General features: G+C 35.8%; 1 pseudogene; it reads left to right on the forward strand.

Moving 5' to 3' along the window:
* The first annotated feature begins 23577 nt into the window (after positions 1–23577).
* Positions 23578–23696, forward strand: LOC120595728 (uncharacterized; annotated as a pseudogene).
* Positions 23697–23981: the final 285 nt, after the last annotated feature.

Below are 23981 nucleotides of genomic sequence, written 5' to 3' on the forward strand. Positions count from 1 at the left end.
TCTTCAGCTCACCAGATTTCACACTCATTTGCCAGTGGCTGTGAAAGGAAATGACAGCAAAATTTCTCATGGACTTGGCTCCCATCCAGTGTGGAAAACTCACTGAGTTGATGTCTCCCAGAGCCCTCTCTTTAACTCAGGTGTCCCCATTTCATTGGGCTCAGCAGATTTCCTACATCTGTGCTGTATGATATTGTAAAGAGTTCAATCTGGAGACTTGTTTTCCCCTTATGTGTCCCCAATCCACGTTTAAGCCAAGGAGCCTCCCCATAGGTCTGAGACTGAAAAAGTGCAGATTGAATCAGTCCTGCTTTTAGCAATGCCCTGTGGAATAAGGCACCTCCTGTTCAATGTCCCCTCTACTGTTTTTAAGGTGTGAACAGACAAGCAGGATCCATGAGCTGACAGTCATGCTGTGTGAGTACCAGAGATGATGAGCAGAGCTCTGGCAGTGGCTGGGGGCTCTGGAAGAAAACAGTGGAATACAGCCATTCCATTCTCATTTATTCATTTCATTCACCCAGCAAATAGTTACCGAGCTCCTGTTGTGCTGTGTGCACCAGGCTGACCAATGAGATATGATCTGATAGCTGACATTTATTGAATGCCTATTATAGAGCAGGCCCTGTGCTAAAAGTGAGTCTTCCACAGTAGTAAGAGACAGTACTGGGGTTATCTCCGCTTTAATAAGAAAAAATCGACACTTAGAGGTGTTAAGCAATGTCACACAGCCAGCAAGTGATGGGACCAGAATGTGAGTACAGATAGTCTCACTCAAAGTTCTGAGTTCTTAACAGCTAGCTACCCTACACAGCTTGAGTGCCAGACTCTTTACTAGACATCGTGGGAGATACCAGAACAAATATGAAATAATTCCTGTTCTCCAGGAGTTCATGATAATAGAGGGAACAAACACATGTTGGACCCCACTTACACAGTGTGATCTTGGACTTGTTACTTCTCCGTGCCTCAGTTCCCTCAACATTAAAATAGATGAGATAATATTTTCTACTTCTTAGGGTTATTGTGAGGATTAAATGTGTCGAATATGTAGAATAGGACACTGATCTGATCACTTGAGAATTGTTAACTATTATTGTTTTTATTATTAACTATTAGTAATAGTTAATAATTATTAACTCTTAGATTAACAATTGGATTTATGCAATTGCTTTGATTCAAAAAGAAGCAATATTTTCAAGCAGGAGATAGGAGTAGGGTTTGAAAACTCCTTTGAAGACTTTGAAAGTGATTTTTCCTTGTTTTGTTGGTGGAAAGAACCCTGAAGTATGACCGTGGTAACCAGAAATGATGAGATGACCACTTATTCTTGATACACTTCCACAGTGACATGTGCCTCAATTTCTGCAAAGAGCACCTGGTGATTCAAGGTCACCTGAGTCTGAGGCAGCACTGCTACCACGAGCATGCCCTGCTTCTTCCCCCTAAATCCTTATTCACCTTGAAAATGGGCTTCCCTTTAAGATTGCAAAATATAGAGTATATCCCCCCACCACCACCCTTTTTCATGTAAGGCACAGTTTTCCACCTCCCACGGCGTTCTTTGTTTGGAACTGTTCATTCTTGGAAGTGATATTCTTAAACTAGGGAAGAATGAGGAAATTTCACTGTCTTGGTGAAATTACCTCATTTAGGAATAATTGGTATTCACAGAAGAGATGCACATTTTCATCCACCTAGTAATGAACAAATTAACAAGACACCTACTGAGTTGTGTTAACAAAATTACCAAATGTAAAAGGAACTAATTACTATCCACTTCATCCAGACAAACTCAAAACTGCATTCATAATGGGCTTTGTGGCAGACTTGCTGTAGACTGTGGAGAAAGGAAATGAACAGGTGCCTGGTGATCAAAGATGCTTTCCTTGGTGATTGTTTTGGAAGTGATCCTTGCTTCTCAAGAAGGCCAAGATTGCTTCTAGAAGCCTGTCTCCCTAGCTGGTAAAGATGTTTGCAACATGCATGATTTCAGAGATAACTGATTTTTATCCATAAAATAGCAACCAATGCATACAGAGATGAATTTTAGAAATAGCAATCTTTTGTGAAGAGATGTAGGCAGCAAACTGCCTCTCTGATTATGGGATAACTGGCCAAGTTCACAAGGGACTCCTGACCCAGTGACTGAAATGATTTAGTCTTAGGGAAGATGTCTAATAAAAATGAAAGTAGGATTCTCCAATGTATACTGGAATTTGGGTGTTTACTCACATCAAATATTGTTTTTCGAAGATATTTGAAATAGGCTGGTGGCAGTTTTTCAGACTAGACAATTGTTTGGTCCCACCTTTATGAATTAAATCTAATTGCAATGAAATATATTTTCTTTAGAATTTATAATAGAGTTCCAAAGGAACTTGAAGTAACATTTGGACTAAGTTTTAACTAAATATCTCAGTAATTCAAGTGGCAAGTAAAAGAAAAAAAAAATAGGTTGTTACAGAGATCGAGATGAGGTAGAAGAATAAAAGAGGGCTTTAGGCACTTCACACCTTCATTTGTTCCTTCATCCATTCAACAAGTATTATTGATTGGCTACTATGTGCCAATAAAGTTCGAAACGTTGCGGGTAAAGAAGCAAGACAAGTAAAAAGAATAAGACAAAAAAAAAATAAGAAACAACAAAACAAGCAAAAGAAAAAAGGTGACTTCCGAGGATGAGAAAGGGCATGCGGGAAAGGAAACGAGTGATATGGCAGGGGAATGGGGGCATTGACAGGACGATGACATGGGGTAGGGTGGCCAGGAAAGAACTGATGTGTTCTTCCAGTGAATCCGGTGTTTGCTAGTCTAGATTTCATATGGGAACCAGTCTGAAGAGCCAGTTCCAAAGTCCTTACCAACTACAGATTCTTTGATAAGCTCGTCTGCGCTCTTTCATGTTTTCATTGCTTAGCTACATGTATTAGAGTGCTAATTTTATTATTTGTCCTGTTTCTGCATTATGAAGTAAATTTCCCTCAACCAGTGTGAGGGGTGGGCACTCTTCATTTGTTTCTAGGAAACCAGTGAGTTAACTTTGATGGCTAAATGGCAACACGTTGAGTGGCTCTCAGCATTAAGGTGAACGTACTCGAGCACTTAGCTCAGAGTCATTACGGGTGGAAACAGAATCTGGACTTCTAGGAAGGAATCTCTTAATTGGAGTTCCCAGCATCAAAACATACCCTCAGGGTGGAAATATGGTGGTGCTGGGGCTGGGATCAAGCCCTATGCATTTTGAGAGTTAGGGTTCAATGAATAGTAATTGGCTGAATTAGTAAGTGAATGAATGATTGAATGAATGAACAATAGAATAATTCTCTAGCTCTTGGAAATGGTCTCAGACATTGGGGTGGGAGTAGAATCAAGGTGTGTCAATGGAATATCCAAAACCACACACACATACACTTATACTAATAATTTCCCAAAGCAAGTCTGTAAAAGGACACAGAGTGACTTCTCTAAATTGATCTGATGTAGGGGGTTTTATGTTAACATTTTTCTTCAGGGGAAGTTGCGTTTGAGACTTAAGTCCAAGAGTTTAGCATCCTACTTCTGAGAACATGTAAGATATCTTTTCTTATCCTTCATAGATAGGGCCCTCTCAAAGTAAGGCAAATATGGGAACATTAGATTTTCTTTATCATAAAGCATAGAGATGAAAATAAGAGAAGGTGGTATTATCAAAATTAGAGAACCATTTAGAATTTGTTGACTCTAGCAAGGCAGTGAAAAGAGCAACAGACCAGGATCAAAATAGCTTGCTGGTGCCTTTGGATGAGTTAATTAACCTCCCCGAAAGGCAGTTTTTAAAATATAGAGCATGCTTTACATCAGTTTTCAAAGTAAAGTTGTAAATAGAATATACTGCAAACTACATTTTTATGCCTTTATCAGAAGCTTATGATGACATTGGCATTTAAAGACTCTGAAAGTCTTATAATAAAGATACCTGTTTTACTTTGTTTGAAAGAACATTTTCAAAAATTTTTTTCTTTTGCTAACTGTTGACATATTGTGGAACTATTTTTCCAATAAACATGATCTTGGAATACTCTTCAAGACTCTCTAGTTGATATCTGTACACACACACAGCACACACATGCACACACGCACACAACACACACACAACACACTGAATAAAACATCTTCTTTCCAAGTAGAATAAGTCTCTTTCTTCCCCAATTCTTCTACTTTACTGACCCATTATAATTGAAGCTCACTCTAAGTTCAATCCATCTTTTTTGTAAGAGCTTGTTGTAAGGGAAATCTACCCTTTATCAAAACTCTTAGCAGGAGTCACAGCTTTCTGAACGTTCTAAAGAGCCATCATCCCCAACATCAAATCAGGTTTTTAGGTAGAAACCCAGGCATAAGGGCTCTCATAGCCCACAGGCCTTTTTGTTAATTTTCCTGAGATGGAGTTACTCTATCTCTGATTATTCTTTTATACATATATAGAGGGATGTAAGTTTAGAAAAGTGTAAATAGGTGCCATTTGCTGACATACAGAACCCATCTGAGGGTGCACAGTTTTTGACATTTCCTTAAATTCTTTTTGTTTTGTGATTTGTACAGAAATCTCTTTCCCCTTCTCTTTTATCCTATTCTGACTTGGTCGCCACTGAATTTTCAGTTCTAAATGCAGTTTCTGGCACAGAATTGAAAGATTTTCAATAAAAATTGTGGATTAAATGACTGAGGCTGAGAAGGAAGGGAGGAAGGGTGGTAGGGAGGGAGGGAGAGAGGGAGGAAGGAAAAAAGAAAAACAGCGTCTCTTATATTCTGTATTATTATATTCTGAGTGATCCACACTGATTTTCAGCAGTTGCAACCCCCTTTTACATTATGTTATTCTATACCCTGAAATATGTCAGTCATCATCTTAGCGAATGCTTTTACTTCCAATTATCCTATAGCATCTGCTTTTTAAGCTGGTGGTAGCCACTTGTTACTGAGACTCTCTGGAAGTAGCTAAAGGCCCATCAATAATATGCTGATAGTTTGGGAGAGATTCTGCTCCCAAAATATAATTGTTGGAAATTTTATTCTATCATTTGTCTTGAAGCACAGCATGTAGTTGTCACAAAGGGGCATTTGCTCTGGGGGTGTTTGACATCGATAGGATCTAATTTCACACCCAATACAACAGGTTGAAGAGCATCACTACTTTGCAAACCTTGAGTTTTGTCTGCTGCTTGGTGCCTTTTCATTGCCAGTTTGCACTGCCAAGACTGGCAGGCTAGCAGCTTTTCAAAAAAATAGGCAGAAGATAGAATTTTCTGTTGCATATGATGAATGATAGAAATAAATAAAAGTACTAAAGTGTCTTTATAAAATGCAAGGACTATAGGAGGTTGGCAAGAAGATAACTGTGCATCTGAGTGAAGGAGGTTATAACTACATTTAATAAACAAAATCTGCCGAGATTCTGATTGTTGCTAAGATGCCATATTTAAAAGATAAATACCATGGAAGGATTGGATAAAGGAAAAAAAGATAAAGAGGTGACATCTATATCAAAGTGTTGTTACAAATATCAATGGGGCCTATACTTGGTGCTCAGTGTTGAGATAAGCACAAAGTTGAATTGTGGCTGATGAGACAATAGTACATAAAATCTGTACCACACACTGCCTGCTTCTAAGGTGCTTCTAATTTTATAGTAGATGCTACATTTTTGAAAAATGTCTTAACACCAGGCTTTATTTCTCATATTTAAAATTATTTGGATTTATTTACATATCAAATACATCAATTGAGGATACAAAAAATGCAAAGAATTGTTGTAGTTTCAGTCCTAAGGAATTTTGTAAACTATCAGAAGAGATTCACAGGCAACTCTCACAGGAGGCAGATGTGATACTTACTAAATAAATCGTGCCAGTGAATTTCCTAGGAGTTCAGAGGAAGGAAGTGTCGCTGTTTCCTTATTTAATCAAAGCAAGCCATTTTGTAGAAGGTGGCATTTGAACTGGGCCTTGAAGAGTTGCGAGGATTTCAGGAAGAGAAGATATGTCTGAAAAATTAGTTACAAAAGGAAGCAAATGAGCAAAGATGAGAGGACAGAAATATCATCTTTAGTAAGTTTTCTTTGCTCTTTTCCCTATCTCAGCTGTTGGCATCTTTGTCTCTACTCGAACACCTGAGCTGGGAATCTGCAAACCACTGATGACTCCTAAGTTTCCCTCACTCTTTAAACCCCATGAGTCACTAAGTTCTACTGGTTTCACTCCTTATACAGTTCGACCCTCCTCCTCCGTTATCGCGGAATCAACTTTAGTGAAGGTGTTATTGCCTTGTCACTTAGATCAGTGCAGACACCTCTCTTCACTCTTCTTGTTTCCAGGTTGTATCATCATAATCAACTCTTTCTAGGGCTTCCTACCAAAGAGATGGTTCTAAACCCTAATCTCATGATGTCACTCCTGCTCAAAATTTTTCCAAGATTCTCCATCACCTACAAGATGAAGTTCAACTTCTCAGAACGGCATAGGTGTCCTCCGAGAATTCGCCCCTGCTTACCTCTTCAGCATAATGATCTTTTCATAATGATTTTTTCTTAGATAATGGAAGGTTATCATTTTTCTTACAAGGAAATAACATAATCAAAGAGAAAGATTAAATTAGTCTCTCTTGGCAGGAAAGATTGAAGAGCGAGATGATTATATACCTGATTCGAAGTCAATAGACATGAATTTGAACTCTAGATTTGCTCCCTAATTGTTGTATGACACTGGGCAATTTACATAACTGCTATAAGTCTTACAAGTTCTTAGTGAAGATTAAACTCAATGATGCAAGTGTTTGACGACATTGCTGGAATGTAATACACCTGTACATGTTCAATAAATGGTAGCTTATTATCCTTTTTTTTCTCTTCCTTCTCTCTCTTCTTCCTCTATTTCTTAATGTGTTTCTTTTCTTTTCTGTCTTCTTTTTTTCAATTTCTTTCTTTTTCTTGTAAGCCAGAAAATCTGCATAGAGAAAATAAGAGCCAGTATCAATTTTTAAAAATGGGGTTTTGTAATAGATTTCAAATCCATGTATGAGTAGGATGCATTGCAAAACCTTAGAACATAATAGAAAAACAGAATCAAAAGTGAAACTGCATGAATGACTATAACGTGGATGCAAAAAGAATAAGAACACCTTTATATCAGATATTTGCCTAATATCAATATATATTTAATGTATAATTAAATACCATTCTTTACTATGAGTGTTGGGGGTTGTTTATGTTAAAATTAATGCACCAATGGGACATTAATTAAGTTTCTAATATTTCCAAGACAGAGCTAGTGGGCCATTATGTTTATTGGACATAAGTATATAATGCTTAAGGCCTGTGAACTTTTTCAAATATCTGAATGAAAACAAGTTGCAATCTCAGAAGCTAATACATCTATATGAAAAATAATTTAACTGACAATAGAACTCAATGCATGGAAAGTTAGTGTAATTGACATTTTTGGAGAACTGATACAGAAATTGTGAGATAATAATGTTTTAGACATTTTCAACAGTGCCTAGACAACTAGGAAAAATCCAAAGAAATAAGGTCAAGATACAGGCAATGATTGACTATGTCAGGCACATTCTGTTTTGAAGAAATATGTAGAAACCTAGACTTATTTGAGAGAGAGAGAGAGAGAGAGAGAGAGAGAATATGAATATGTATAAATTAATCCTCATAACAGCCCTGCGAGGTATATACTATTTTATTTATATTAGTTTGTAGAGATAATCATTTTGTCATTCTCTTTTATTTGGTATGTCTTTTAAAAAGTTTTCTTGATGTATATTTATCATAGTTAGTTTCTTGCAACAGGTATACATTACTTTTTTACCTTAGGACAAAAATTTTAGATTAAGACATATGTCATGTAGCAAGAGGAAAAATATATCTTAAATATTAGAAGAAAATGGGTACTTTTGTTAAGCAAAATAGTTGTAATTAATGAAGGAAAATGTAAGATATTGTGAGACCGAACTCTACTTCCTAATATCAGGGCTTAATGCATTGGCCAGCTGCACACTGCTTACAATGCACCCTGACATAGCACAGGCATTTGTCATGCTTCCATTTAGGTCATTAAGTTCTATTATCTGATGGAAGGCCATTGACAATCTCTGAGTTTAAACATTTCCCAATAGAGCTCAAGAATCTTAAAGCCAGAAAATTAACATAAAATCCAAGATTTGACTGTAACCATCTAATTTCCTTATAGATCTTGGCAGAAAAACCAGGAGGAACCTTTCAGGGACATAGTATGCTGGTATGGCCAACTTTAGAGTCACACTGTTAAGATTCGGATCCCAGTACTTCCCCTTGCTATCTAGGTGACTTTGAACAAGTGACTTAATCTCTGTAAATGGGGGTGAGAGGATTAATAGGCACCATTTCAAGGGTTGTGGTGAAAATTAAATTGTGATGTGAATGCTAGTGATGATGCAATGATGCTGTTAATGGTGGAGATAGTGACAATGACAACAACTAAGGAATATGGAAAGGCATGATTTGTCTGTTGTTGGCACACCCATTTTCTCTCTTCTTCCTTCCCCAAATTCAACTGCTTGATATTCAGGGTCTCTATACTACACAACTTTCCACTTATTCTGGTTCATCATACCTATCAACTTTGAGCAAAAGTTATATGTGTCAAAAAGCAATGAGAATCATTATTACTCATTGAGTCCATTATGGCCCATTCACTTCCCTGGGCTCAAATTATACATGAAATGTATTTAATCCTCTCAAAATCTCTACTAAGGGGTTGAGACCCAGGCAATTGAAGAAACAGCTAGAAACAGGTGAGAGCAAGAATTTGAAATCTTGTCTGTCTCACTCAAAGCCCATACATTTTCACTTTCTTCTACAATAGAATGCTGAGAAAATATAAACTATTGCATAATAATTTATTGAGTACACAGTGGGTACCAGGTATAATAAATCAGGATATTGTAGATTGTACTGTCTGTCCCTCTCTGCAGGAACAGTGACAAAAGATGTGAATGCACCAGTGAGTGGAAATGTAAAATTTCTGCACATGTAAAATAATCTTTCCCCCTTTTCTTTTGATATTTTATTCATTTCTTAAAATGATACTAAATTTAAAGTTTTGGCACATTGCTTATTAATTGTGAATGCTGCTGTCCTTGATGTGTGTAGACTTCCACTTTTCATTAATTTATATATATATAAATTTATATATATATCTCCTTCCTCCCTCTATAGAAAAGCTTTAATGTTGAGTGTCTCATTCCTAGATTGATAGAATTTGGAGAACCCTAAATAAAGATAGGAGAGGTCAAGATTCTTTCTTAGATGTTTCTACATTAAATGTCAATTACAAATACATATTTAGTTTAAGAGAGCACCTATTACAGTCTTCAACTATTTTTACCATTTTTCACTACAGGCTGAGAAAAACGAATTATAGATAAAACACTGAAAATTTATCTGAAATAAAATAAACAATTTATTTTAAATAATTGCAAATTCATAGATGAGTTACAAGAAAAGTACTCACAGTACTATCCCATTTACCCAAATTCTCTGTTAATTGAAGCATTTGCTCCATCATCTTTCTGTGTCTCTTTCTTTTTATCTGTCTCTCTTTCTCTGTCCATCTCTCCCCACTACACACACACACACACACACACATACACACACACACACACACGCACTTTATATATCTCCGTTAACATTAGTATTCTAAACCACTTGAGACCAGTTGAAAACACAAAGCTCCAACAATTCTAAAACTCCAGTGTGTATTCCCTTAAATCAAGGACATTCTCCAACATAAGCATTGAATAAACCTCCAAGTCAGGTAACCAACAGGGACATGATCCTACCAAGCAATCAGCAGATCCAATTCAAATTTTGGCGATTCTCTCAATGAAGTTCTGCCTTTCTGGTCCAAGATCCCATCCAGGAACACTTATGACATTTAGTTGTCATGTTACTTTGTTATCCTCCAAACTGGAACAGTTCTATGATTTTCCTTTGTTTTTTTATGTTTTCCACCAATTCTTAAAGAGTTTATTTTTAAAATCAGGTTGTTTCCTTATGACCAGACTCAGATCATGCTCTCTTGGCAGAAATACTACAGGTGCTGTATTTTTTTCATACATCATATCAGGGGTACGTGATATCAATCCGTCACATCTATGGTTGACGTTAAACTTGACAATCTGGCCATATTGATGTCTGGCAGATTTACTCATCATAATGTCAACATTTTCCTTTGTAATTCACAAGTATTTTGCAGGAAAATATTCTGAGTACACAATATTCTGGCCTAAACAACATCCACGCTCTACCTGAATCAATCGCTGCTGTGATAGTTAACTTAACGGTAATTTTCTACTTCCATAATGTCCTCTACATTTATTAGTCAGTGTTTTAAGAAAGAACTTTTGCTTCTCCCACATTTATTTATATCAGTATGGACTCATAGATTCTAACTTAATTGGTTGTATTTTATTATTATCATTATTTATTTTGATGTTAAAATTCTTCCTGATATGGCCCTTCCTGTGTCCTTTTGATATCTTTCCATCATTGTTTGAGCATTTCCCTAGTTTTTGATCACAAAGAATTTCAGTTTCAGTTCATACTTTCCCTATCCTCACTCTGAAGTCATTTGTTTCTCCAAAAAACCTGGGTTTCTTTTTGTGGAGAAGGGTATGTAGAAACCAAGATCTGGGTATGTAGTATGATCACTGTTATTGGGTACTGTTACTTCCTGGCTTTCTGAGTGGGCAAGGCTAGAAACAAATTTATTTCACACGTTTATACAAATATACATCTATATGAATCACATGTACACTTAAACCTATAAGTATTTCTATATATATGTGCAAATATATGTGTACATATATTAAAAAATAAAGAAGCAAAATAGTGAGAAAAAGGGCAAAGAAGAAGGAGATAGAAAGAAAAATGTTAAATAGGACAATATTAGTGTATTTGGTTCACACACTTTTGACCACATTCGAATTCCGCAGCAGAAAAAAGATTAAGAAAGTAATAGAGGCAAAAATATAACCTCTCGCCTTAAGGCTATGTGAAGGCAAAGAAGCATCAGAAAGAGGACTTTTTGGTATATAGAGAAAAAAATCCTCCAATAAAATCTAAGGCCAAATATATACATTAGATCAAAGTCTTTAAAGAGGTAAGAATTTTACCCATTAATTTAGATTTCCCAAGCATTGAAAGTAGTCACTTGTTCAGTTTGAGTAACTCATTAGAAAGAATTCACATATATACATATGTATATATGTATATATATACACACACACACATAATTTTCATTAAATATGGTGACGGTGTCAGTCTGCAGGAGAAGTCTGTGCTTTCTAGAGTTCTTACCTAGGTCACACAGGTTGTGGCAAGTTAGAAAGGGCTACACGATTCATTTTTAAGGTATAGAGGTAAAGGCATGCAGAGAAGCCATATGGACTGACAGGAAAAGGCCCTGTAACAAAAATATTAATAATAACACAACAACAACTGTGTTTTGTGTATGCATGTGTTCTAGAAAGATGTATGCAAATGTAAACAAAACACATTAATTTATTTTCTCTAAAGCATAAACAAACATTGCCTTGTTTGGCAGAATCTGCAAAATGCATATTGCTCCCTGTGGCTTTTTTCTTTGCTACAATAGAAGTATGTTTTGTATTAAATCCATTGTTACTACAAAATTAATCCCAAATACGCTAGTGTGGCTTTCCATAGTATTGAGGATCCTTATTTTTTCTGAAAAAAATTCAGCCTTGGCTAAACACATCGGCCCCTGGAGATTTAAAAAAAAAAAAAAGAGAAGGTAAAGTTTTCTCAAGTTGAGTGCAATAGACATGCAAGAAGATGCTGGAAGGGGAGAGTTCTTTGAGTACTTTATCTTGTTGGGGAGCAAGCAGTTAGTCAACTAAGGGATATCAAACTGCATGTGTATCTAGGAAACAAATAATGAAGTATCACAGCAGGGTGCTTTGCTTGCAAAGTTATAGAAAGGAACGAAAACAAGGACTCTAAAGTCACCTACGAAGTCTCTAAAAATAAATCTCAGACACACCTATTTTTTTTAATAGAGTAATTGAATTAGTAGATAAAGGTAGTATGGGTGACACAGTCAATTCTGATTTTAGTCAAATAGTCAATAAAGTGTTTTACAGAAACTGGAGTAATCGTTAAGTGTGAACGTGCCAAGGCAGTCACCTCCTGATTAGTCTCAGTGACAGAGGAGTGAAGACACAGGGATGGAGCTCAGGCTCTGAAGGAGAATGCAGTAAGTGACCATGTCATTCCTAGAGCAAAGTCCAGGCCCATTCAGTCTTTCGGGTGTCTGAGCTGTGACGTGCTTTATGTTAACTTCAAATCTGAATGCTGTAAGAGATCCTATCTTAAAGGATCCTTTGGCCAGAGTTTAAACAGAAGTGGTTTGGGATGCTTCTCTATTAGAACAGTAAGACTGCAACTAAAGTCAGAGAATTATTGCTGTTGTCTGGGAAACAAGGGCTGAAATGCTCAAACTTTTATTATTGAGAAGTTGCAGTGCGTCTGGCTTGAGTCGTTGGAACTAGCCAGTTTTCTCTATGGAGTTCCGAGGACATTTTTTCATCCTTTCCCTACAAAAGACTGTAAGTCCCACAAGGGCAAGGGCTTTGTCTGTTTCTCGTGCTGCAGTACCTCAGTTCTGAGAAAAGCATCTGGCAAATAGTAGGGACTCAGCAGATTTGTTGACTAGATGACTCATTATCACAAATATCAACTGAATGCTCATTATGTATTTGGCGATGACCTATGTGGCATTTTCTTGTTCTGTATGACATGGACAGAGGTAAAAAGAGGTATGAGAACTCAACTCCATGTGGTGGTGACCTCTTGGGCAGGCACACAGGATTACTGCCTGCCGTCTCTGCAATGAGCAGTGGGAAGGATAAAAATCTTTCTGCCGCCCCACCCTCCACTCATGTGGCACCAAAGCCCCTTGCATTCTAGGGTCTGGGAGGTAATGTTGATGACGTTTTGCCTTAGGAAATTTAGCCTGGTAAATGACTGATGCACATTGCCCCTCATGCTGTTCATATTCCCAGACTCCTGTGATGGGAAACAGGAGCTTCGGTGACTCAGGACCAGAAATTGATGGGCTTTGGAATTAATGCTGGGTTGGATAACATAAAGCTGAAATGATTGGAAATTATGCAACTATTTGGTAAATAATCTGAACAGACCTGGAGGCTCCCGAGAAGGATTTTAGAGGTTATGGCTGCAGACATCTCCCCAGTGAAGGAGAAACATTGATGATCTGGAAAATAGGAAGAGCAGTCAAATTTGAAAATGAGCTGACGTCTCTAAAAGAGCAGAATCGGAAGATAGATATTTTCTTACCTACCAGACTGTTTTGAGGTTCTTGGGTTGTTTGTTTGCCTTTGAACAAAAACATTCCCCTAAATGAAAAAAGCTGTAAAGAAAAATGCTACAGTTTTGGGGTACTGTGTTAATTACGGTCTAATAGGAATCCACTACCAAAAGCAAGCCAGAAGGAGATCAGATCGCAAACATCAGCGTTTCGTTGCCCAAGTACTTCCAGACAGTGTCTTGGCATTGGCCAAACTCTGAGATTTTGGTAAGAATTGAGAAAAAAGAAATATTCGTAGAAGATCTTCTTTTAGAGACCCCTCTGTTACGATTCCAGCTTTGATTCTTCTTTAGCACCTTTCATGTGAACATCTTGAAGGTTTTTGCAAAAGCTGTTTAATTAATTCTCACAACAGTCCTGTGAGTTAGTAATATAGCCCTCGAAACCTCAGGTTGAACGAGCTGAGGAACTGAGTAGAAATGCATCTTATTACCTGAGAGAGAAGCTTTTCTATTTCTAATTTCTTATAAAAGTGTTTGTAAACAAACAAACAAACAAACAAACAAACACACACACACACACTTTGGAAATCCCTAAAATTGTACAGTTAGATTGGAAAAAAAAAAATTGATCTCATTCTTGTCATTGTGTTTAAACTTGTAGGAGAATGAGCTTGGAATATAAGTCTTAAAACTATAGAACTCTCCTTCTGTTCTTGATAAACTCATCTACGAATCTCTTTTTCGTATTAGCTTTGCTTCTCCTGATCATTTATTTACATGTCTTTGACCAAAAAGAAAAAAAAGTCTCATAATTTAATATATTCTGTTGTGTGGCCACATCAATGCCAGAGGGTTAAAACCTGGACTTAACTTCTTGGAGAATGGAAAGTTGCGTTTACCGGGCTGGGATCCAATCAGGATTTTTTTCTTTCTGTGGCCATGTGTGCTTTGTCCATCTACAGGATTTTAGACCCAAGTAAGTAAACACGGTTTGGAATAATTTATGTGGAGTGTGTTTGGTAAATGACTAAAATTCACTCCAGATTGGAGAGATTTCTTAGGAAGACAACAACCACTCTCTGGCTGAAGCCACTCCACTGAGCCCTTCGTAGGGGAAAAACCATTCTGCCATCACACACCCCACTAGCCTGGGACCAATGTCCCTGGTGTATGGGCTGGCATTAAGATTGTTCAAGCCTGCCCAGGGAGTTTAACTTCAGACCAGGACATGATTTTCTTCGTCATTATAATCCTCAGACTCTCACCCTGTGGACATCTGCAAGTTCTTGACTAGGCAGGGATCACTGACTAGCCTATGCTTGACACTTGTCGAATGAAGTGGTGACATTTGAAAATGTAGTCGAATGCTCTCAATAAGTCTGAGAAATAACTGTCATCATGCAGTCCTGAATAGTAATTCTCAAGAGTTACTTTCTTGGGGAAAAAAATAGTACTTCTCTTTTCTGTGTTCTCTGTTTTCTCTCTCTCTCTCTCAATCTCTGTCTCTGTCTCTGTCTCTGTCTCTGTCTCTCTCTCTCCTCCCCCTTCCTCCGCCCACCCCCCCTCAAACTCTGTCTGTCTCTCTTCTCTTCTCCCTTCCTCTCTTCTCTTCTCTTCTCACACATTGTTACACACACACACACGCACGAGTTTGTATTTAGTTTTCAATCTTGAGATGCTGTGAGATCACAACCGAATGAATGCCTGTCTACTCAAGGGTGAGCTATTTTCGTTAATAGTTGAGATGAAAGCCAAACAAACCTGCACTGGAAATCAGCCTTTGCTTTTAGTAGCCTCCTTACAGCCTCAGTGATTCTTTCAAAGCTTCCAGCTCTCAGTTCCTCTGCCTCTCAGTCTCAAACCCTACCTTATTGGGGATCTCAAGGAATCAGACAGAAAACCTTAAACCAGGCCAGAGGACGCTCAAGAGAATCCTAAAGCGTTGATTCTAGAAGATCCTGTGAAGACTTCATGACCCAAATTTTATCATTATGTATCATATTTGCGTTTTTGTTAAAACTCTTAAAGGCTACTTTGTTACTAACTCAAAGAGTTCATATTTTTCTACCAGTGCTTAAATATTTCAACTCTGTACTGGAAAGATTAAAGAGTTAAATACAAGAGCACACTATAGATATTTTAATTAAACTCACTAATGTGAGTGGACAAGATTTTCATATTTAGAATAATTTCTGTTAAGGTTTACAGTACCTCTGGGTAGCAGCTAAAGTATATCACCAAAAAACTGATTATAATATCAGTTTTAAACCTGGTACTTGGGCAATTATTTTAAGAAAATACAAAGAGTAAAACTCACAGACGGTTGTCTTAGTTATATTCATTTGCATTTAATTTGTTTTATTTTGATTGTTCTTTTTTATGAACTGTTTTATTTTCATGCTGACATGTACAGTTAATTCCATTGTCCAAATTCCTTTGACTAAGACCAGCCAAATTACATTATTATGCTATAACAAAGCATGTGTCACTGGCCACAGATTATCTTGTTTCACTTAGAAACAATATAGATAACAAACATGTCTTTCTCTCCGTGGTAGTGCTTTCACACACCCAAGCCGAGGCTGCCTGTGGGTCTGACATGCTTTTGAAGGTGCAGAAGCCAGCTCTCAGCTAAAACTGGTAAAACCAAAAATGTCCTCAAAGTCCCAATCAGCTCAATTCTCTTCTAACTCCAAAGGGTAAAACAACACATTTTGAAACCAGAGAGGCAAAAATGCATGGCTCTCCCAGTGGGGAACACAAGTATTCTGTCATTCACCTACAAAGGGAAGGCACAGGTCAGAGACTAGGATACATTTCTACTTTTATTAGGCTTGTAATTAGAAAATAAAGGACTCCACACCTTCACACAAGAAGAGGAACTGCAAGGTCAAGAGTATGGACATTGAAAGCAAAATCGCTTGGTTCAAATTGTAGTTCTGGCATTTCCTTTCTTGTATGATGAATGAATTACTTAATCTCTCCAACTCTCAGTTTCTTCATCTGTAAAATGAGAATGATTATAGGGCCTAGTCCACAGGATCGTTCTGAGGATGAAATGAATTAATGGTATGGAAAATAAATGTGTCCTGACACATAGCACTATGCAGGTTTTCTTAAAATAATATAAAAGGACAGAGATACATGAGTACTTTCTAGCATCTCTCCAGATGGTTTGAAATTTTGCCCAAGGTTTGATTTTGATAAAAATTCAGATTAATGCTTAATGAGTCTGTTCAATCTTCGTCTTACTAATTCAGGATTTTAGCCCTACAATATCTTCTAGTAATATCTTTTACCCACCTCACTTCTAATTCAACTAAAATTTAACAGAAACACATATTAACAGAATGTTTTCATATTATAGAGTGTTAGAGAATATGAGAATATTTTCAGTGTGTTCTCTTTGAAGTCTGATAGGTTTTGTTGTAGTCATCAACTAGAAATATATCACGTTTTGCATTGTGGGGTCAATACAAAGCATAAAGCACATACATGATAAAACAATAAAGGAAAATGTTTCTATTTCCCTTTACATAAAAAAAAAAAAAAATCCCCCAATGCCCTTCCTAAGTTATCTTGACAACTGCTACATATTATTATTTAAAATGACTGGTTCTGAATGTCTCAATTATGGAATTCCCATATGCAACTTCAAACACACACTAACACAGAATAAGAGGAAGCATAGGCTCACCTTATAGTATCTGAGTGAAGGAGCAGTTTCTGATTGTTTTCCTTTTGCACTGGATTTTATTATAGTCACCAAAGGAAGATATATCATGCTTTGCATTTATCTATAGGGTCAACATAAGCATAAAAGATGCCAGAAACATTCACTCAAAGCTATATTTCCTAGCAACCAAGTCTCAATTTTAGCACAGTGTCTTCAGTAATTAGAAGTCAAGGCAGTGACAGTCACTTAGCTTCTAAATCTAAAATTGGCCACAGTTGAGAGGGCAGTAATAATAGTGGTCATTGGGTGTTGAGAAAGGTTATAACCAGTATTCAAAATCAAGTGTTTCTGAAGGAAAGAAAAAAAATTAATTGGAACATAAATTTTGTGTTGGAAATGACATCTGTTACTTTATCAATTATGACAAAACAATAAAATTTCCCCTTTGATTGATATTATGTAAAGTCTTAACAAGACTTTTTCTAATTGAAGAGATCATGGGCAAGTAGCCCCACCCCTACTTAAATAATCCAAAACTACTAGTGGTTGATTGATCCTATTTTAAATGAGCTTGTTGCATAACAACTCGAAAACATGTCTATTAAAATGCTTGACACATTTTACAGCTTAAAAGCTATGCTTTTTTTTGTCGGGTTCTCGCTTACCAAATTTTAATTTCTCTATTTTCATTATCTATGAAAAAAAGAATAACTGGTTTATTGACTGAATCATGATGATGACAGTATAATAATATCATCAGCTGCCACTGAGTGGTCCTTATATTTAAGCATGATAGTAAACTGTTTAGTCATTAACAAATTTGATTCTCATATGAATCATATAAAGAACTATTTTTCTAATTTTATAGATGTGGAACTGAGGCTTAGAGGTATTAAATGAGTTAATGATTAGATGATTAGATATCTGATAATGCTAGAAGGATTTGACTGCCTCTAGGGACTCTTCATTTTAAATTCTCTCTTTCTCTGTATATATATATGTTATATATAATATATAAATATATAAAATATAATACATTGGTACATTTAATATTTTTATAATGTATTATAATTATAAATATGTTAATACAGAGATTAATATATTTAAGACGTATTAAACTCAAATTCCCTTAATTTTTTTCTTTAATAAAAAATTTAATTATACTCAGATCACATTTTATTTGTATCTACATTTCATAAAATATATCCAGAGAAAGAGCAAGAAAATGGATTCTAGATAAAAAAATTAATTTATCCATTATGGTCCACTCTCCAAGTGAAGTTTAAAATAACCACATAACTGGTCAAATTTACCATGTGTTAGAACTTGAAACTAATTGTTAATCATACCTCTAGCTCTTCCAAATGTTGACATAATACACACACATGAAATTTGATAGGGTGAAGGTATTATAATTATTTCAGATAGCTTGGAACCAAGGCTAAATACTGGTTTTCTAGTCTTTCTTTTTGATTGGAACTTCTGCAACTTGCCATAGAACAGCAGGATAGCACCAGGCCTGCCAGGCAGAGGTAGAGCACACTGGGTAGGAGATCACGTGGCAGAGGCAGAGCTGCATTATCATCAAGTGAGGTCTCCACCCCAATTCCTCGACCTCACCAAGCAGACGAAACTTTCTTCCTTCTTTCCTCATGGAAGGGACAGTGAGACCGGTGAAAGCAAGAGATAATGTTTAATCAAAGGAAAGCCAGGGCTCCTCTTTAAAGGAAAAGCAGTATCCTTGAGGAGGTAAAACGTCCTCCCTAACAGAAAACAAATTAAAAAGTAGCATTCCTACTAGATTCAGAAGTGTGCAATTGTTCATTTCACTGGGAAATAGTTGTGTTATGATTAATTGCAAAAATTCTGGAGTCAGACAGTGGAGTTCAAATGCTGTCTCTTCTCCTTCCTAGCTTAGGCAAGTAAATACCATGAAGTCTCAGTTTCTTCATCTCTGTTGGTCTGAAGATTAATGAGACAATACATGGAATATAGTATTTTTTGATATTGATGTGCAATCAACATTCAATACATATGTGCTATTATAATAAATAAAAGATTATCTTGGAAACATAAGAATCTCACTGAATCAATTCAACTTCACCTAACATTTATTTTGAATTCCTATTTTGTCAAAGCCTTAATATTATTTTATTTAATTTTCTCCAATACCTGTATGCCGCTCTTTGTTATTTCTAACCTCAGTACACAACTTGAAAGCTCAGATACTAAATACCTCATTCAAGATCACCTGGCGAAGCAGAGCTGGGATTCAAACCCATTTCTTCTAACTCAAACTAGTTAGCACCGTCCAATCTCATTCAAATCTGATTATGTTTCAACTCTCAGTTCCTGAATCAGTCTTCTAAAAGAAATATGACATGTTGTAAATACGTGCTTATAAAAACACTCATGACTTAGAAACATATTTCCTGAATAAGAAATACGATCTCAAAGTGTTTGTTCCAGTAGAGTATGTCTAAGATCCTGTCCAGCAATTGCATTGCTTCCAGGCTACAGATATAACCAAGACAGTCTTCACCTTTGAGGATCTTTAAGTTTAGTAGATTAAATGAGCAGTAATAAATATTCTAACCCTGTCACAAAACCCATCACAAATGACACTTTCCTCTCTAAGATTATTCAAAGTGTGCAAAATAAGTATATTCAAGGGAATCCTTAAATCTGCTAAGATTTTATTTATAAAGTCTGTGAGTAATCTCTCTCTCTAGATTCTAAATCTTTAGGGTCAAAGAATTGGTGGTGTTATCTCCAGCTTTGCCATAACACCATCTCACAGAGTGCTTTCACTGTCTGTATACTAAGACCTTCCAAAATACTTGTTGAATTGATTTCAGTAAGAGAGACTTCATTCATAAGATCATTTTAGAACTAACAAAATGACTACGAAAAACGAAACTGTGTATTAGCTCAACTTTGGGCTAATACAGTTTAAATTAACTTATCAAGCTAGGAAGGAAATGACTACACCAAATAAAATGATTCATCTGAGATAAAATATTCAACAAATAAAAATTATTAGAGTTTTGGGAATTGACTATGACTTTCTTTTTTTCTCAGGTCTTCGTGCGAAGCCATCTCAGTTTTGCGTTTGGTGCAGGGAGTGCATTAATCATGAAACTGTTGATAAGTTTAACTATGGGGAATGGGGTGGTGATCTCAGTCACTCCCACTGGGAGTGAGATTGCTTCATGAACGCTAAAGTGAAAATGGGATGATGCTGGATTGTGGGGGAGAGGAGCCAACAGAGAAAATCAGGAATATTGTTCTCTAGGTTCTGTGAGGTCCAGCTGCTTTGATAGGACCAGGGGAAAAGCTGTAACTCTCTGATTTGATGAGGAATTCAGGTGGAAGCAGCAACTCTCGGGATCATGAATGAGTTTTGAAATGGGAAAATTTATTTATGTTCTAATGATTCATGCTTCCTGAGTGTTGAAAACATATATTGTAGCATTCATTTTCATCACAGCTATGGGGAAAATGTTCACTTATGGAGTAGTTACGTAGTAGATCATCTGTGTACTTCTTTACTATAGGAGTATCATAAGGCACATCCCCAAAACTTATTTAAAAATGACACATGGATTATCCTTTAATTGGGTACATATCTCTCAAGTATCTTTGTAGCCATGGTGACCGACTAGTCCCTGTACATGAACATTACATAAATGTTTGTTGGTGATATTTATATTAATTAATTGATTTGTTCATTTGTCCATATATTCACACAATTACTGTAATGCCAGTTCTAAATTTAACACTTAGATTTTAAGCAAAGTTTTACCTCAATTGATTTAAAGTACATGTGAAATAAAATAAAACCTGATTTAAAAAAAAAATTGTTTTAAAAGCGATAAAACATGATATTTGCCATTTTAAGCATTTTTAAAAGTAACATTAGGGGCATGAATTACATTCACAGTGTTGTGCAACCATCCCACTTTCTATTTCCAATTTTCTATTATCACGTGAGAGACTGTGACTATTAAGCAATAACTCCCCATTCTCTCCTCCCTCCAGATCCTAGTTACCTCTAATCTACTTTCTGTCTCTATCGATTTACCTATTCTAGATGTTTTGTGAGTAGAATCACACAACACTTGTCCTTTTGTGTCTGGCTTGTTTCACTTAACATAATACATTAAAGGTTCTTTCCTATTGTAACATCGTTATCCTTCGTTTTGCCATTATTTGTATAACATTTTATTGAAGCATGTTATGATGCATTTGCATTGTGATAACAACCATTAGGGATATAAATTATAATAAACCCATTTCTAGGATTAAGAAAGTGAGGGTCAGAGATATTAAATGGCTAGTTTAGTTTACTTAATTACTAATATGCATAAGTGCATGAGCTCAGGTCCTTAGACTCCAAATCTAGTGCTCTATCCGTTCTGTCATCCTCATTCTCTTCCTTCTTCCTAGATGCTCTGTATGTGAACTTATCTCCTCTATGGCGCTTATTTCCTCTTTGTACATTTACACTTTGTACATTGACTTCCTCCTAGATATTTAGTCTGCTGTTACAGCTTGAGACTGCCAAATGACTGGTGGTTTCCTTGGTTATCGTCTGAACATGTAACCAATGTTTTTTTAGAAGAATGGAAGAAAGAAACCAGTATATATTTTTCCTCAATTATCTTTAGAAAATCTGATACAGATTGCCTGTACAAAGACTTTGAAGTAAAGGGTCATCTTAACTGGTACCAGAATATAACTTTTAAAACATACATTAAAAGGTCATAACAAACATTTAAAAACTGCTCTATAATACCATACATTGTAAGGAAAGTGGAGTTCTAAATTTGCAGGCAGAAACACAAAGAGTATATTACTAATATGTTATAATATATGAGAAAAAAACAAAATGTGTAGGACTGGGTCATTTGCTTTGAACTTCTCAGGAAAGGCTGACCCCAGTTATTTTTGAAAATCTTCCAAGCTATTACAGATTTAAAAATCACATCTAGCTAGCACTATATTGAAACATATAATATATAATTGTTATAATTCAGAAAAATGCCAAACATAAGAAAAGGAAACTTAAAACTAAGATGGATAGCAAATCTATTGACAAAATTTCTTGGAGAAATTATCAAAATTTATATGGTCAATAGAATGGATTGGAAAATGTAACTGATGAACTCATTTGAACTAGGCCCAATGAGAAATGGAGAATTATGCTGCATCCTACCCCACTGTCTGCTCTGTACTCTAGATATGCAATATTTTGTATCTAGCTGGAAGATGTGTGTGTGTGTGTGTGTGTGAGTGCGTATGTATAAATGTTTGTTTTGTTTTAATTTTTTTTACATAATTATACAATACTTGTCCTTTTGTGTCTGGCTTCTTTCACTTGGCATAATGCTTCCCAAATTAGCAACTACATTTCTACATTGGTGATTTCAAATGCTTAAAAACAACTAGACATAAACTGTAGATGTGTGTCTGTTTGATGGGGCTTGCGTGAGGTGGACAGGTTATCACTGGTGGTGACTAATTACATCATGGAACATAAGGAAAAAGGAGGAAGAATCAGGAAAAGCACTGGGAGCACTAATCTGTGATTCTAGTTTTTATATATTCCATCTGTTCAGAGAGTTAAAAAAGCAATAAAGGCTCTAAGCTTCTCTAGATAAAGTCTGCTAGGCATCAACAATTGCACATATTAACTTCCTAATTTAAGAAAATTTAAGAATTTAAGAAAACAGGATTTTTCTATGAAAAACACAGAGAAGAGAGGGAGCAAATGGGATCATCTTATGAACTATATAGATGTCTAACCAATGTCTAACCAATGTACAAGTATACTTGAAACTTATTAAAATAAATACATATATTGAGGGAAAAAAAGAAAAACACAGAGAAATCTATGAAGAAAGTGAGGACATTATAAGTCAAGAGGAAAAGGATATAGTAATATAAGGAAGTATATCAAGAAAGCTTAAAATGTGGTGACAATATTTATATCCTAATTGATGCAGTAAAGAGCAGAATTGACATTGTGGAAAATGAATCCATGATGCAGGGAATAAACTTGGGATTTTCTCCCAAAGAGCAGAGGAGAGAATAAAGTGATAAGAATGATGAGTTAGAATAGCAAAGACTGGCAGGCAAAAGACAGATTCAACTTAAAGATCAAGTTTCTCTGAGGAAAAAAATAGAACAATTGAAATATTAACAATAAGAAAAAAGTTATAACTTTTCTTTTTGTTACTATTTCAATTGTTCTTATTATTCCAGGAACTAGAATAATTTCAAATTGTGGATTTTGACAAATCTCAGTTCATTTTGGATAAAATCAAAGAAACCACATAAAGATACATTTGGACAAAACTTTTTTGAAATATCTTGAAAAGGAAAAATTGCCATAATAATAAAAGTAAAATCATATAATATAAGTAAAAAGGAAGAAATACTAGCTGATTTTGGATGTTTCCTTCATAATACTTAGTGCTAAGACACACAAAAGAAAGGCTATACAAATTTGAGGAAAGTCTACGGTCATGCCACTGTGAACATGCCCAATCTCATCTGATCTTGGAAGCTAAGCAGGGTTGGGCCTGGTTAGTACTTGGATGGGAAACCACCTAGAAATACCAAGTGCTGTAGGCATTTAAAAAAAAAAAAAAGCGATAACAAATTTGAGGAAAAACAGTTATGCTTTAAAGTTGAAAATACAAAATGAGATATTTTACTCGTAATGTAAACGAAGGACTTTTTCAGCTATGTAAGGCTAGGGATATATATATATTACTTAGGTACTCTAATTTAACATTTTATTTGATATCAGAGTGCAGATAACTAAGAAAGAACCAAAATAAAGAACTCCATACAGAGGAAGCTAATGTATAAAGGACTAGTGAAAATGAAATTAGTTAAAATATAGTTTTCCAAATA

The sequence above is a fragment of the Pteropus medius genome, unplaced genomic scaffold (genome assembly GCF_902729225.1).
Source record: "Pteropus medius unplaced genomic scaffold, Ma_sr-lr_union100, whole genome shotgun sequence".
Lineage (NCBI taxonomy): Eukaryota > Metazoa > Chordata > Mammalia > Chiroptera > Pteropodidae > Pteropus > Pteropus medius.